We start from the raw sequence: 13,913 nt of genomic DNA on the forward strand, positions 1-13,913 counted from the left end.
GCACACACGTGGTAGAATGTTTTGCTCGGCCTTCTGTCGATGAAGCACAGGTAAAGAGACAAGTCGTTGTAGACAGACAAATAAGTGGATAGACAGATGAAAATATTAAAAAAAAGAATTTGACCCGGACTTGATTCGAACACGCAACCTTCTGATCTGGAGTCAGACGTGCTAAAGTTGCGCCACTGAGTCCGCTTAGAGTAATTGTTCGCACACACGCATTAGCATGTTTTGCTCGGCCTTCTGTCGATGAAGCACAGGTAAAGGGACAAGTCATTGCAGATAGACAAATAAGTAGATAGACAGATAGATGAAAGTACTAAAAAGAGAATTTGACCCGGACGTGATTCGAACATTTAACCTACTGATCTGGAGTCAGACGCGCTACCGTTGCACCTCCGAGTCCGCTCAGGGCAGCCGTTCGCACACACGTGGTAGCATGTTTTGCTCGGCCTTCTGTCGATGAAGCACAGGTAAAGAGACAAGTCATTGTAGACAGACAAATAAGTAGATAAACAGATAGATGAAAATAACAAAAGAGAGAACTTGACATTGACGTGATTCGAACACGCAACCTTCTGATCTGGAGTAAGACGTCCTACCGGGTCGCCACCGAGTTGACTTAGTGTAGCCGTTCGCACACACGTGGTAGCATGTTTTTTTGGCCTTCTGTCGATGAAGCACAGTTAAAGAGACAAGTCATTGTAGACAGACAAATAAGTAGATAGACAGATTGATGAAAATAAGAAAAAAGGAAATTTGATCCAGACGTGATTCAAACTCGCAACCTTCTGATCTGTAGTCAGACATGCTAACATGTCGCCACCGAGTCCGTTTATTGTGGCCGTTCGCACACACGTGGTAGCATGTTTTGCTTGGCCTTCTGTCGAGGAAGCACAGCTAAAGAGAAGAGTCATTGTAGACAGACAAATAAGTAGATAGACAGATAGATGAAAATAATAAAAAGAGACTTTTACCCGGACGTGATTCGAACACGCAACCTTCTGATCTGGAGTCAGACGTGCTACCGTGTCGCCATCGCATTCGCTTAGGGTAGCCGTTCGCACACACGCGGTAGCATGATTTGCTCGGCCTTCTGTCGATGAAGCACAGGTAAAGAGACAAGTCTTTGTAGACAGACAAATAAGTAGATACACAGATAGATGAAAATAATAAATAAGCGAATTTGACCCGGACGTGATTCAAACTCGCAACCTTCTGATCTGGAGTCAGACGTGCTACCGTGTCGCCACAGCGTCCGTTTAGGGTAGCCGTTCGCACACACGTGGTAGCATGATTTGCTCGGCCTTCTCTCGATGAAGCACAGGTAACGAGACAAGTCAGTGTAGGCAGACAAATAGGTAGATAGACAAATAGATGAAAATAATAAAAAAGAGAATTTGACCCGGACGTGATTCGAACACGCAACCTTCTGATCGGGAGTCAGACGTGCTACCGTGTCGCCACCGAGTCCACTTAGTGAAGCCGTTCGTACACACGCGGTAGCATGTTTCGTTCGGCCTTCGGTCGATGAAGCACAGGTAAAGAGACAAGTCATCGTAGACAGACAAATAAAAAGATAAAAAGATGAAAATAATAAAAAAGAGAATTTGACCCGGACGTGATTCGAACACGCAACCATCTGATCTGGAGTCAGACGTGCTACCGTGTCGCCACGGAGTCCACTTAGTGAAGCCGTTCGTACACACGCGGTAGCATGTTTCGCTCGGCCTTCTGTCGATGAAGCACAGGTAAAGAGACAAGTCATCGTAGACAGACAAATAAAAAGATAAATAGATGAAAATAATAAAAAAGAGAATATACCTGGACGTGATTCGAACACGCAACCTTCTGATCTGGAGTCAGACGTGCTACCGTGTCGCCACCGAGTCCGTTAGGTACCCATTCGCACACACGTGGTAGCATGTTGGCCTTCTGTCGATGAAGGACAGGTAAAGAGACAAGTCATTGTATACATACAGATAAGTAGATAGACAGATAGATGAAAATAATAAAAAAGAGGCTTTGACCCGGACGTGATTCGAACACGATACCTTGTGATCTGGAGTCAGACGTGCTACCGTATCGCCACCCAGTACACTTAGTGTAGCCGTTCGCACACACGCGGTAGCATGTTTTGCTCGGCCTCTGTCGATGAAGCACAGGTAAAGAGACAAGTCATTTTAGACAGACAAATAAGTGAATAGACAGATGAAAATAATAAAAAAAAGGAAATTTGATCCAGACGTGATTCAAGCTCGCAACCTTCTGATCTGTAGTCAGACATGCTAACATGTCGCCACCGAGTCCGTTTAGGGTGGCCGTTTGCACACACGTGGTAGCATGTTTTGCACAGCCTTATGTCGATGAAGCACAGGTAAAGGGACAAGTCATTTTAGACAGACAAATAGGTAGATAGACAGATAGATGAAAATATTAAAAAGAAAAATTGACCCGGACGTGTTTCGAACATTTAACCTACTGATCTGGAGTCAGACGTCCTACCGGGTCGCCACCGAGTTGACTTAGTGTAGCCGTTCGCACACACGCAGTAGCATGTACTGCTCGGCCTTCTGTCGATGAAGCATAGGTAAAGAGAGAAGTCATTGTAGACAGACAAATAAGTAGACAGATAGTTGAAAACAATGAAAAAGAGAATTTGACCCCGACGTGATTCGAACACGCAACCTTCTGATCTGGAGTCAGACGCGCTACCGATGCGCCACCGAGTCCGCTTAGGGTAGCCGTTCGCACACACGTGGTAGCATGTTTTCTCGGCCTTCTGTCGATGAAGCACAGGTAAAGAGACAAGTCATTGTATACATACAGATAAGTAGATAGACAGATAGATGAAAATAATAAAAAAGAGGATTTGACCCGGACGTGATTCGAACACGCAACCTTGTGATCTGGAGTCAGACGTGCTACCGAATCGCCACCCAGTACACTTAGTGTAGCCGTTCGCACACACGCGGTAGCTTGTTTTGCTCGGCCTTCTGTCGATGAAGCACACCTAAAGAGAAGAGTCATTGTAGACAGACAAATAAGTAGATAGACAGATAGATGAAAATTGTAAAAAAGAGAACTTGACCCGAACGTGATTCGAACCCGCAACCTTCTGATCTGGAGTCAGACGTGCTACTGTGTCACCACCGAGTAAGCTTTGTGTAGCTGTTCGCACACACGCAGTAGCATGTTTTCTCGGCCTTCTGTCGATGCAGCACAGGTAAAAAGACAAGTCATTGTAGACAGACAAATAAGTAGATAGACAGATGAAAATATTAAGAAAGAGAATTTGACCCGGACGTGTTTCGAACATTTAACCTACTGATCTGGAGTCAGACGTCCTACCGGGTCGCCACCGAGTTGACTTAGTGTAGCCGTTCGCACACACGCAGTAGCATGTATTGCTCGGCCTTCTGTCGATGAAGCATAGGTAAAGAGAGAAGTCATTCTAGACAGACAAATAAGTAGACAGATAGTTGAAAACAATAAAAAGAGAATTTGACCCGGACGCGATACGAACACGTAACCTTCTGATCTGGAGTCGGAGGCGCTAACAGTTCGCCACCGAGTCCACTTAGGGTAGCCGTTCGCACACACGTGGTAGCATGTTTTGCTCAGCCTTCTATCGATGAAGCACAGGTAAAGAAACAAGTCGTTGTAGACAGACAAATAAGTGGATAGACAGATGAAAATAATAAAAAAAAGAATTTGACCCGGACTTGATTCGAACACGCAACCTTCTGATCTGGAGTCAGACGTGCTAAAGTTGCGCCACTGAGTCCGCTTAGAGTAATTGTTCGCACACACGCTGTAGCATGTTTTGCTCGGCCTCATGTCGATGAAGCACAGGTAAAGGGACAAGTCATTGCAGATAGACAAATAAGTAGATAGACAGATAGATGAAATTACTAAAAAGAGAATTTGACGCGGACGTGATTAGAACACGCAACCTTCTGATCTGGAGTCAGACGTGCTAAAGTTGCGCCACCGAGTCCGCTTAGGGTAGCCGTTCACCCACACGTGGTAGCATGTTTTTCACGGCCTTATGTCGATGAAGCACAGGTAAAGAGACAAGTCATTGTAGACAGACAAATAAGTGAATAGACAGATGAAAATAATAAAAAAAAGAATTTGACCCGGACTTCATTCGAACACGCAACCTTCTGATCTGGAGTCAGACGTGCTAAAGTTGCACCACCAAGTCCGCTTAGGGTAGCCATTCACACACACGTGGTAGCATGTTTTACACGGCCTTATGTCGATGAAGCACAGGTAAAGGGACAAGTCATTTTAGACAGACAAATAAGTAGATAGACAGGTAGATGAAAATAATAAAAAGAAAATTTGACCCGGACGTGTTTCGAACATTTAACCTACTGATCTGGAGTCAGACGTCCTACCGAGTCGCCACCGAGTTGAATTAGTGTAGCCGTTCGCACACACGTAGTAGCATGTATTGCTCGGCCTTCTGTCGATGAAGCATAGGTAAAGAGAGAAGTCATTGTAGACAGACAAATAAGTAGACAGTTAGTTGAAAACAATAAAAAGAGAGTTTGACCCCGACGTGATTCGAACATTTAACATACTGATCTGGACTCAGACGCGCTTCCGTTGCACCTCCGAGTCCGCTTAGGGTAGCCGTTCGCACACACGTGGTAGCATGTTTTCTCGGCCTTCTGTCGATGAAGCACAGGGAAAGAGACAAGTCATTGTAGACAGACAAATAAGTTGATAGACAGATTGATGAAAAAAGGGAAAAAAGGAAATTTGATCCAGACGTGATTCATACTAGCAACCTTCTGATCTGGAGTCAGACATGCTAACATGTCGCCACCGAGTCCGTTTAGGGTGGCCGTTCGCACACACGTGGTGGCATGCTTTGCTCGGCCTTCTGTCGAGGAAGCACAGCTAAAGAGAAGAGTACTTGTAGACAGAAAAATAAGTAGATAGACAGATAGATGAAAATAATAAAAAGAGACTTTTACCCGGACGTGATTCGAACACGCAACCTTTTGATCTGGTGTCAGACGTGCAACCGTGTCGCCACCGAGTCCACTTAGTGAAGCCGTTCGTACACACGCGGTAGCATGTTTCGCTCAGCCTTCTGTCGATGAAGCACAGGTAAAGAGAGAAGTCATCGTAGACAGACAAATAAAAAGATAAATAGATGAAAATAATAAAAAAGAGAATTTGACCCGGACGTGATTCGAACACGCAACCTTCAGATCTGGAGTCAGACGTGCTACCGTGTCGCCACCGAGTCTGTTGGGCAACCATTCACACACACGTGGTAGCATGTTTTGCTCGGCCTTCTGTCGATGAAGCACAGGTAAAGAGACAAGTCATTGTATACATACAGATAAGTAGATAGACAGATAGATGGAAATAATAAAAAAGAGGCTTTGACCCGGACGTGATTCGAACACGCAACCTTGTGATCTGGAGTCAGACGTGCTACCGTATCGCCACCCAGTACACTTAGTGTAGCCGTTCGCACACACGCGGTAGCATGTTTTGCTCGGCCTCGGTCGATGAAGCACAGGTAAAGAGACAAGTCATTTTAGACAGACAAATAAGTGAATAGACAGATGAAAATAATAAAAAAAAGAATTTGACCCGAGCTTGATTCGAACACGCAACCTTCTGATCTGGAGTCAGACGTGCTAAAGTTGCGCCACCAAGTCCGCTTAGGGTAGCCGTTCACACACACGTGGTAGCATGTTTTGCACGGCCTTATGTCGATGAAGCACAGGTAAAGGGACAAGTCATTTTAGACAGACAAATAAGTAGATAGACAGATAGATGAAAATAATAAAAAGAAAATTTGACCCGGACGTGTTTCGAACATTTAACCTACTGATCTGGAGTCAGACGTCCTACCGGGTCGCCACCGAGTTGACTTAGTGTAGCCGTTCGCACACACGCAGTAGCATGTATTGCTCGGCCTTCTGTCGATGAAGCATAGGTAAAGAGAGAAGTCATTGTAGACAGACAAATAAGTAGACAGATAGTTGAAAACAATGAAAAGAGAATTTGACCCCGACGTGATTCGAACATTTAACCTACTGATCTGGACTCAGACGCGCTTCCGTTGCACCTCCGAGTCCGCTCAGGGCAGCCGTTCGCACACACGTGGTAGCATGTTTTGCCCGGCCTTCTGTCGATGAAGCACAGGTAAAGAGACAAGTCATTGTAGACAGACAAATAAGTAGATAGACAGATAGATGAAAATAACAAAAGAGAGAACTTCACCTCGACGTGATTCGAACACGCAACCTTCTGATCTGGAGGCAGACGTCCTACCTGGTTGCCACCGAGTTGACTTAGTGTAGCCGTGCGCACACACGCAGTTGCATGTTTGCTCGGCCTTCTGTCGATGAAGCATAGGTTAAGAGGGAAGTCATTATAGACAGACAAATAAGTAGACAGATAGTTGAAAACAATGAAAAAGAGAATTTGACCCCGACGTGATTCGAACACGCAACCTTCTGATTTGGAGTCAGACGCGCTACCGATGCGCCACCGAGTCCGCTTAGGGTAGCCGTTCGCACACACGTGGTAGCATGTTTTCTCCGCCTTCTGTCGATGAAGCACAGGTAAAGAGACAAGTCATTGTAGACAGACAAATAAGTAGATAGACAGATGAAAATATTAAGAAAGAGAATTTGACCCGGACGTGTTTCGAACATTTGACCTACTGATCTGGAGTCAGACGTCCTACCGGGTCGCCACCGAGTTGACTTAGTGTAGCCGTTCGCACACACGCAGTAGCATGTATTGCTCGGCCTTCTGTCGATGAAGCATAGGTAAAGAGAGAAGTCATTGTAGACAGACAAATAAGTAGACAGATAGTTGAAAACAATAAAAAGAGAATTTGACCCCGACGTGATTCGAACATTTAACCTACTGATTTGGAGTCAGACGCGCTACCGATGCGCCACCGAGTCCGTTTAGGGTGGCCGTTCGCACACACGTGGTAGCATGCTTTGCTCGGCCTTCTGTCGTTGAAGCACAGCTAAAGAGAAGAGTACTTGTAGACAGACAAATAAGTAGATAGACAGATGAAAATAATAAAAAGAGAACTTGACTCGGACGTGATTCGAATACGCAACCTTCTAATCTGGAGTCAGACGCGTTACCGTTGCGCCACCGAGTCCGCTTAGGGTAGCCGTTCGCAAACACGTGGTAGCATGTTTTTTCGGCCTTCTGTCCATGAAGCACAGGTAAAGAGACAAGTCATTGTATACATACAGATAAGTAGACAGATAGATGAAAATAGTAAAAAAGAGGAATTGACCCGGACGTGATTCGAACACGCAACCTTGTGATCTGGAGTCAGACGTGCTACCGTATCGCCACCCAGTACACGTATTGTAGCCGTTCGCACACACGCGGTAGCATGTTTTGCTCGGCCTCTGTCGATGAAGCACAGGTAAAGAGACAAGTCATTGTAGACAGACAAATAAGTAAATAGACAGATGAAAATAATAAAAAAAAGAATTTGACCCGGACTTGATTCGAACACGCAGCCTTCTGATCTGGAGTCAGACGTGCTACCGTGTCGCCACCGAGTCCTTTAGGTAACCATTCGCACACACGTGGTAGCATGTTTTGCTCGCCCTTCTGTCGATGAAGCACAGGTAAAGGGACAAGTCATTTTAGACAGACAAATAAGTAGATAGAGAGATAGATGAAAATAATAAAATGAAAATTTGACCCGGACGTGTTTCGAACATTTAACCTACTGATCTGGAGTCAGACGTCCTACCGGGTCGCCACCGAGTCCGCTTAGGGTAGCCGTTCGCACACACGTGGTAGCATGTTTTCTCGGCTTTCTGTCGATGAAGCACAGGTAAAGAGACAAGTCATTGTAGACAGACAAATAAGTAGATAGACAGATTGATGAAAATAAGAAAAAAGGAAATTTGATTCAAACGTGATTCATACTCGCAACCTTCTGATCTGGAGTCAGACATGCTAACATGTCGCCACCGAGTCCGTTTAGGGTGGCCGTTCGCACACACGTGGTAGCATGCTTTGCTCGGCCTTCTGTCGAGGAAGCACAGCTAAAGAGAAGAGTACTTGTAGACAGACAAATAAGTAGATAGACAGATGAAAATAATAAAAAGAGAACTTGACCCGGACGTGATTCGAATACGCAACCTTCTAATCTGGAGTCACACGCGTTACCGTTGCGCCACCGAGTCCGCTTAGGGTAGCCGTTCGCAAACACGTGGTAGCATGTTTTTTCGGCCTTCTGTCGATGAAGCACAGGTATAGAGACAAGTCATTGTAGACAGACAAATAAGTAGATAGACAGAATGATGAAAATAAGAAAAAAGGAAATTTGATCCAGACGTGATTCAAGCTCGCAACCTTCTGATCTGTAGTCAGACATGCTAACATGTCGCCACTGAGTCCGTTTAGGGTGGCCGTTCGCACACACGTGGTAGCATGTTTTGCTCGGCCTTCTGTCGAGGAAGCACAGCTAAAGAGAAGAGTCATTGTAGACAGACAAATAAGTAGATAGACAGATAGATAAAAATAATAAAGAGAGACTTTTACCCGGACGTGATTCGAACACGCAACCTTCTGATCGGGAGTCAGACGTGCTACCGTGTCGCCATCGAATCCGCTTAGGGTAGTCGTTCGCACACACGCGGTAGCATGATTTGCTCGGCCTTCTGTCGATGAAGCACAGGTAAAGAGACATGTCATTGTAGACAGACAAATAAGTAGATAGACAGATGAAAATAATAAAAAGAGAGCTTGACCCGGACATGATTCGAACACGCAACCTTCTGATCTGGAGTCAGACGTGCTACCGGGTTGCCACCGAGTCCACTTAGTGTAGCCGTACGCACACACGCGGTAGCATGTTTTGCTCGGCCTTCTGTCCATGTAGCACTGGTAAAGAGACAAGTCATTGTAGACAGACAAATAAGTAGATAGACAGATGAAAATATTAAGAAAGAGAATTTGACCCGCACGCGATTCGAACACGCAACCTTCTGATCTGGAGTCGGACGCGCTAACAGTTTGCCACCGAGTCCACTTAGGGTAGCCGTTCGCACACACGTGGTAGCATGTTTTGCTTGGCCTTCTATCGATGAAGCACAGGTAAAGAGACAAGTCGTTGTAGACAGACAAATAAGTAGATAGACAGATAGATGAAAATAATAAAAAAGAAAATAACACGGACGTGATTCGAAAACGCAACCCTCTGATCTGGAGTAGGATGTGCTACCGTGTCGCCACCGAGTCCACTTGGTGTAGCCGTTCGCACACACGCGGTAGCATGTTTTGCTCGGCCTTCTGTCGATGAAGTATAGGTAAAGAGAGAAGTCATTGTAGACAGACAAATAAGTAGACAGATAGTTGAAAACAATGAAAAAGAGAATTCGACCCCGACGTGATTCGAACACGCAACCTTCTGATCTGGAGTCAGACGCGCTACCGATGCGCCACCGAGTCCGCTTAGGGTAGCCGTTCGCACACACGTGGTAGCATGTTTTCTCGGCCTTCTGTCGATGAAGCACAGGTAAAGAGACAAGTCATTGTATACATACAGATAAGTAGATAGACAGATAGATGAAAATAATAAAAAAGAGGATTTGACCCGGACGTGATTCGAACACGCAACCTTGTGATCTGGAGTCAGACGTGCTACCGAATCGCCACCCAGTACACTTAGTGTAGCCGTTCGCACACACGCGGTAGCATGTTTTGCTCGGCCTTCTGTCGATGAAGCACACCTAAAGAGAAGAGTCATTGTAGACAGACAAATAAGTAGATAGACAGATAGATGAAAATTGTAAAAAAGAGAACTTGACCCGAACGTGATTCGAACCCGCAACCTTCTGATCTGGAGTCAGACGTGCTACTGTGTCACCACCGAGTAAGCTTTGTGTAGCTGTTCGCACACACGCAGTAGCATGTTTTGCTCGGCCTTCTGTCGATGCAGCACAGGTAAAAAGACAAGTCATTGTAGACAGACAAATAAGTAGATAGACAGATGAAAATATTAAGAAAGAGAATTTGACCCGGACGTGTTTCGAACATTTAACCTACTGATCTGGAGTCAGACGTCCTACCGGGTCGCCACCGAGTTGACTTAGTGTAGCCGTTCGCACACACGCAGTAGCATGTATTGCTCGGCCTTCTGTCGATGAAGCATAGGTAAAGAGAGAAGTCATTCTAGACAGACAAATAAGTAGACAGATAGTTGAAAACAATAAAAAGAGAATTTGACCCGGACGCGATACGAACACGTAACCTTCTGATCTGGAGTCGGAGGCGCTAACAGTTCGCCACCGAGTCCACTTAGGGTAGCCGTTCGCACACACGTGGTAGCATGTTTTGCTCAGCCTTCTATCGATGAAGCACAGGTAAAGAAACAAGTCGTTGTAGACAGACAAATAAGTGGATAGACAGATGAAAATAATAAAAAAAAGAATTTGACCCGGACTTGATTCGAACACGCAACCTTCTGATCTGGAGTCAGACGTGCTAAAGTTGCGCCACTGAGTCCGCTTAGAGTAATTGTTCGCACACACGCTGTAGCATGTTTTGCTCGGCCTCATGTCGATGAAGCACAGGTAAAGGGACAAGTCATTGCAGATAGACAAATAAGTAGATAGACAGATAGATGAAATTACTAAAAAGAGAATTTGACGCGGACGTGATTAGAACACGCAACCTTCTGATCTGGAGTCAGACGTGCTAAAGTTGCGCCACCGAGTCCGCTTAGGGTAGCCGTTCACCCACACGTGGTAGCATGTTTTGCACGGCCTTATGTCGATGAAGCACAGGTAAAGAGACAAGTCATTGTAGACAGACAAATGAGTGAATAGACAGATGAAAATAATAAAAAAAAGAATTTGACCCGGACTTCATTCGAACACGCAACCTTCTGATCTGGAGTCAGACGTGCTAATGTTGCGCCACTGAGTCCGCTTAGAGTAATTGTTCGCACACACGCTGTAGCATGTTTTGCTCGGCCTCATGTCGATGAAGCACAGGTAAAGGGACAAGTCATTGCAGATAGACAAATAAGTAGATAGACAGATAGATGAAATTACTAAAAAGAGAATTTGACGCGGACGTGATTAGAACACGCAACCTTCTGATCTGGAGTCAGACGTGCTAAAGTTGCGCCACCGAGTCCGCTTAGGGTAGCCATTCACACACACGTGGTAGCATGTTTTACACGGCCTTATGTCGATGAAGCACAGGTAAAGGGACAAGTCATTTTAGACAGACAAATAAGTAGATAGACAGGTAGATGAAAATAATAAAAAGAAAATTTGACCCGGACGTGTTTCGAACATTTAACCTACTGATCTGGAGTCAGACGTCCTACCGAGTCGCCACCGAGTTGACTTAGTGTAGCCGTGCGCACACACGCAGTAGCATGTATCTCGGCCTTCTGTCGATGAAGCATATGTTAGAAGGGAAGTCATTGTAGACAGACAAATAAGTAGACAGATAGTTGAAAACAATGAAAAAGAGAATTTGGCCCCGACGTGATTCGAACACGCAACCTTCTGATCTGGAGTCAGACGCGCTACCGATGCGCCACCGAGTCCGCTTAGTGTAGCCGTTCGCACACACGTGGTAGCATGTTTTCTCGGCCTTCTGTCGATGAAGCACAGGGAAAGAGACAAGTCATTGTAGACAGACAAATAAGTTGATAGACAGATTGATGAAAAAAGGGAAAAAAGGAAATTTGATGCAGACGTGATTCATACTCGCAACCTTCTGATCTGGAGTCAGACATGCTAACATGTCGCCACCGAGTCCGTTTAGGGTGGCCGTTCGCACACACGTGGTGGCATGCTTTGCTCGGCCTTCTGTCGAGGAAGCACAGCTAAAGAGAAGAGTACTTGTAGACAGAAAAATAAGTAGATAGACAGATAGATGAAAATAATAAAAAGAGACTTTTACCCGGACGTGATTCGAACACGCAACCTTTTGATCTGGTGTCAGACGTGCAACCGTGTCGCCACCGAGTCCACTTAGTGAAGCCGTTCGTACACACGCGGTAGCATGTTTCGCTCAGCCTTCTGTCGATGAAGCACAGGTAAAGAGAGAAGTCATCGTAGACAGACAAATAAAAAGATAAATAGATGAAAATAATAAAAAAGAGAATTTGACCCGGACGTGATTCGAACACGCAACCTTCAGATCTGGAGTCAGACGTGCTACCGTGTCGCCACCGAGTCCGTTGGGCAACCATTCACACACACGTGGTAGCATGTTTTGCTCGGCCTTCTGTCGATGAAGCACAGGTAGAGACAAGTCATTGTATACATACAGATAAGTAGATAGACAGATAGATGAAAATAATAAAAAAGAGGCTTTGACCCGGACGTGATTCGAACACGCAACCTTGTGATCTGGAGTCAGACGTGCTACCGGGTCGCCACCGAGTTGACTTAGTGTAGCCGTTCGCACACACGCAGTAGCATGTATTGCTCGGCCTTCTGTCGATGAAGCATAGGTAAAGAGAGAAGTCATTGTAGACAGACAAATAAGTAGACAGATAGTTGAAAACAATGAAAAGAGAATTTGACCCCGACGTGATTCGAACATTTAACCTACTGATCTGGACTCAGACGCGCTTCCGTTGCACCTCCGAGTCCGCTCAGGGCAGCCGTTCGCACACACGTGGTAGCATGTTTTGCCCGGCCTTCTGTCGATGAAGCACAGGTAAAGAGACAAGTCATTGTAGACAGACAAATAAGTAGATAGACAGATAGATGAAAATAACAAAAGAGAGAACTTCACCTCGACGTGATTCGAACACGCAACCTTCTGATCTGGAGGCAGACGTCCTACCTGGTTGCCACCGAGTTGACTTAGTGTAGCCGTGCGCACACACGCAGTTGCATGTTTGCTCAGCCTTCTGTCGATGAAGCATAGGTTAACAGGGAAGTCATTATAGACAGACAAATAAGTAGACAGATTGTTGAAAACAATGAAAAAGAGAATTTGACCCCGACGTGATTCGAACACGCAACCTTCTGATTTGGAGTCAGACGCGCTACCGATGCGCCACCGAGTCCGCTTAGGGTAGCCGTTCGCACACACGTGGTAGCATGTTTTCTCCGCCTTCTGTCGATGAAGCACAGGTAAAGAGACAAGTCATTGTAGACAGACAAATAAGTAGATAGACAGATTGATGAAAATAAGAAAAAAGGAAATTTGATCCAGACGTGATTCATACTCGCAACCTTCTGATCTGGAGTCAGACGTGCTACCGAATCGCCACCCAGTACACTTAGTGTAGCCGTTCGCACACACGCGGTAGCATGTTTTGCTCGGCCTTCTGTCCATGAAGCACACCTAAAGAGAAGAGTCATTGTAGACAGACAAATAAGTAGATAGACAGATGAAAATATTAAGAAAGAGAATTTGACCCGGACGTGTTTCGAACATTTAACCTACTGATCTGGAGTCAGACGTTCTACCGGGCCGCCACCGAGTTGACTTAGTGTAGCCGTTCGCACACACGCAGTAGCATGTATTGCTCGGCCTTCTGTCGATGAAGCATAGGTAAAGAGAGAAGTCATTGTAGACAGACAAATAAGTAGACAGATAGTTGAAAACAATAAAAAGAGAATTTGACCCCGACGTGATTCGAACATTTAACCTACTGATTTGGAGTCAGACGCGCTACCGATGCGCCACCGAGTCCGTTTAGGGTGGCCGTTCGCACACACGTGGTAGCATGCTTTGCTCGGCCTTCTGTCGTTGAAGCACAGCTAAAGAGAAGAGTACTTGTAGACAGACAAATAAGTAGATAGACAGATGAAAATAATAAAAAGAGAACTTGACCCGGACGTGATTCGAATACGCAACCTTCTAATCTGGAGTCAGACGCGTTACCGTTGCGCCACCGAGTC

The 13,913-nt window shown here is 45.5% G+C and overlaps 7 non-coding genes across 7 annotated transcripts; all 7 read right to left on the reverse strand.

The window, feature by feature from the left end:
- Positions 1-2,660: 2,660 nt before the first annotated feature.
- TRNAW-CCA (transfer RNA tryptophan (anticodon CCA)) lies at positions 2,661-2,732 on the reverse strand. Its single transcript has one exon. It is a non-coding gene; the product is annotated as a tRNA-Trp (tRNA).
- Positions 2,733-6,463: 3,731 nt separating this feature from the next.
- On the reverse strand, positions 6,464-6,535 carry TRNAW-CCA (transfer RNA tryptophan (anticodon CCA)). Its single transcript has one exon. It is a non-coding gene; the product is annotated as a tRNA-Trp (tRNA).
- A 555-nt stretch (positions 6,536-7,090) lies between these two features.
- Positions 7,091-7,162, reverse strand: TRNAW-CCA (transfer RNA tryptophan (anticodon CCA)). The gene has a single exon. It is a non-coding gene; the product is annotated as a tRNA-Trp (tRNA).
- Positions 7,163-9,408: 2,246 nt separating this feature from the next.
- On the reverse strand, positions 9,409-9,480 carry TRNAW-CCA (transfer RNA tryptophan (anticodon CCA)). The gene has a single exon. It is a non-coding gene; the product is annotated as a tRNA-Trp (tRNA).
- A 2,041-nt stretch (positions 9,481-11,521) lies between these two features.
- Positions 11,522-11,594, reverse strand: TRNAW-CCA (transfer RNA tryptophan (anticodon CCA)). The gene has a single exon. It is a non-coding gene; the product is annotated as a tRNA-Trp (tRNA).
- A 1,406-nt stretch (positions 11,595-13,000) lies between these two features.
- Positions 13,001-13,072, reverse strand: TRNAW-CCA (transfer RNA tryptophan (anticodon CCA)). Its single transcript has one exon. It is a non-coding gene; the product is annotated as a tRNA-Trp (tRNA).
- Positions 13,073-13,841: 769 nt separating this feature from the next.
- Positions 13,842-13,913, reverse strand: TRNAW-CCA (transfer RNA tryptophan (anticodon CCA)). Its single transcript has one exon. It is a non-coding gene; the product is annotated as a tRNA-Trp (tRNA).

This window comes from Rhipicephalus microplus, chromosome 5, assembly GCF_043290135.1.
Source record: "Rhipicephalus microplus isolate Deutch F79 chromosome 5, USDA_Rmic, whole genome shotgun sequence".
NCBI lineage: Eukaryota > Metazoa > Arthropoda > Arachnida > Ixodida > Ixodidae > Rhipicephalus > Rhipicephalus microplus.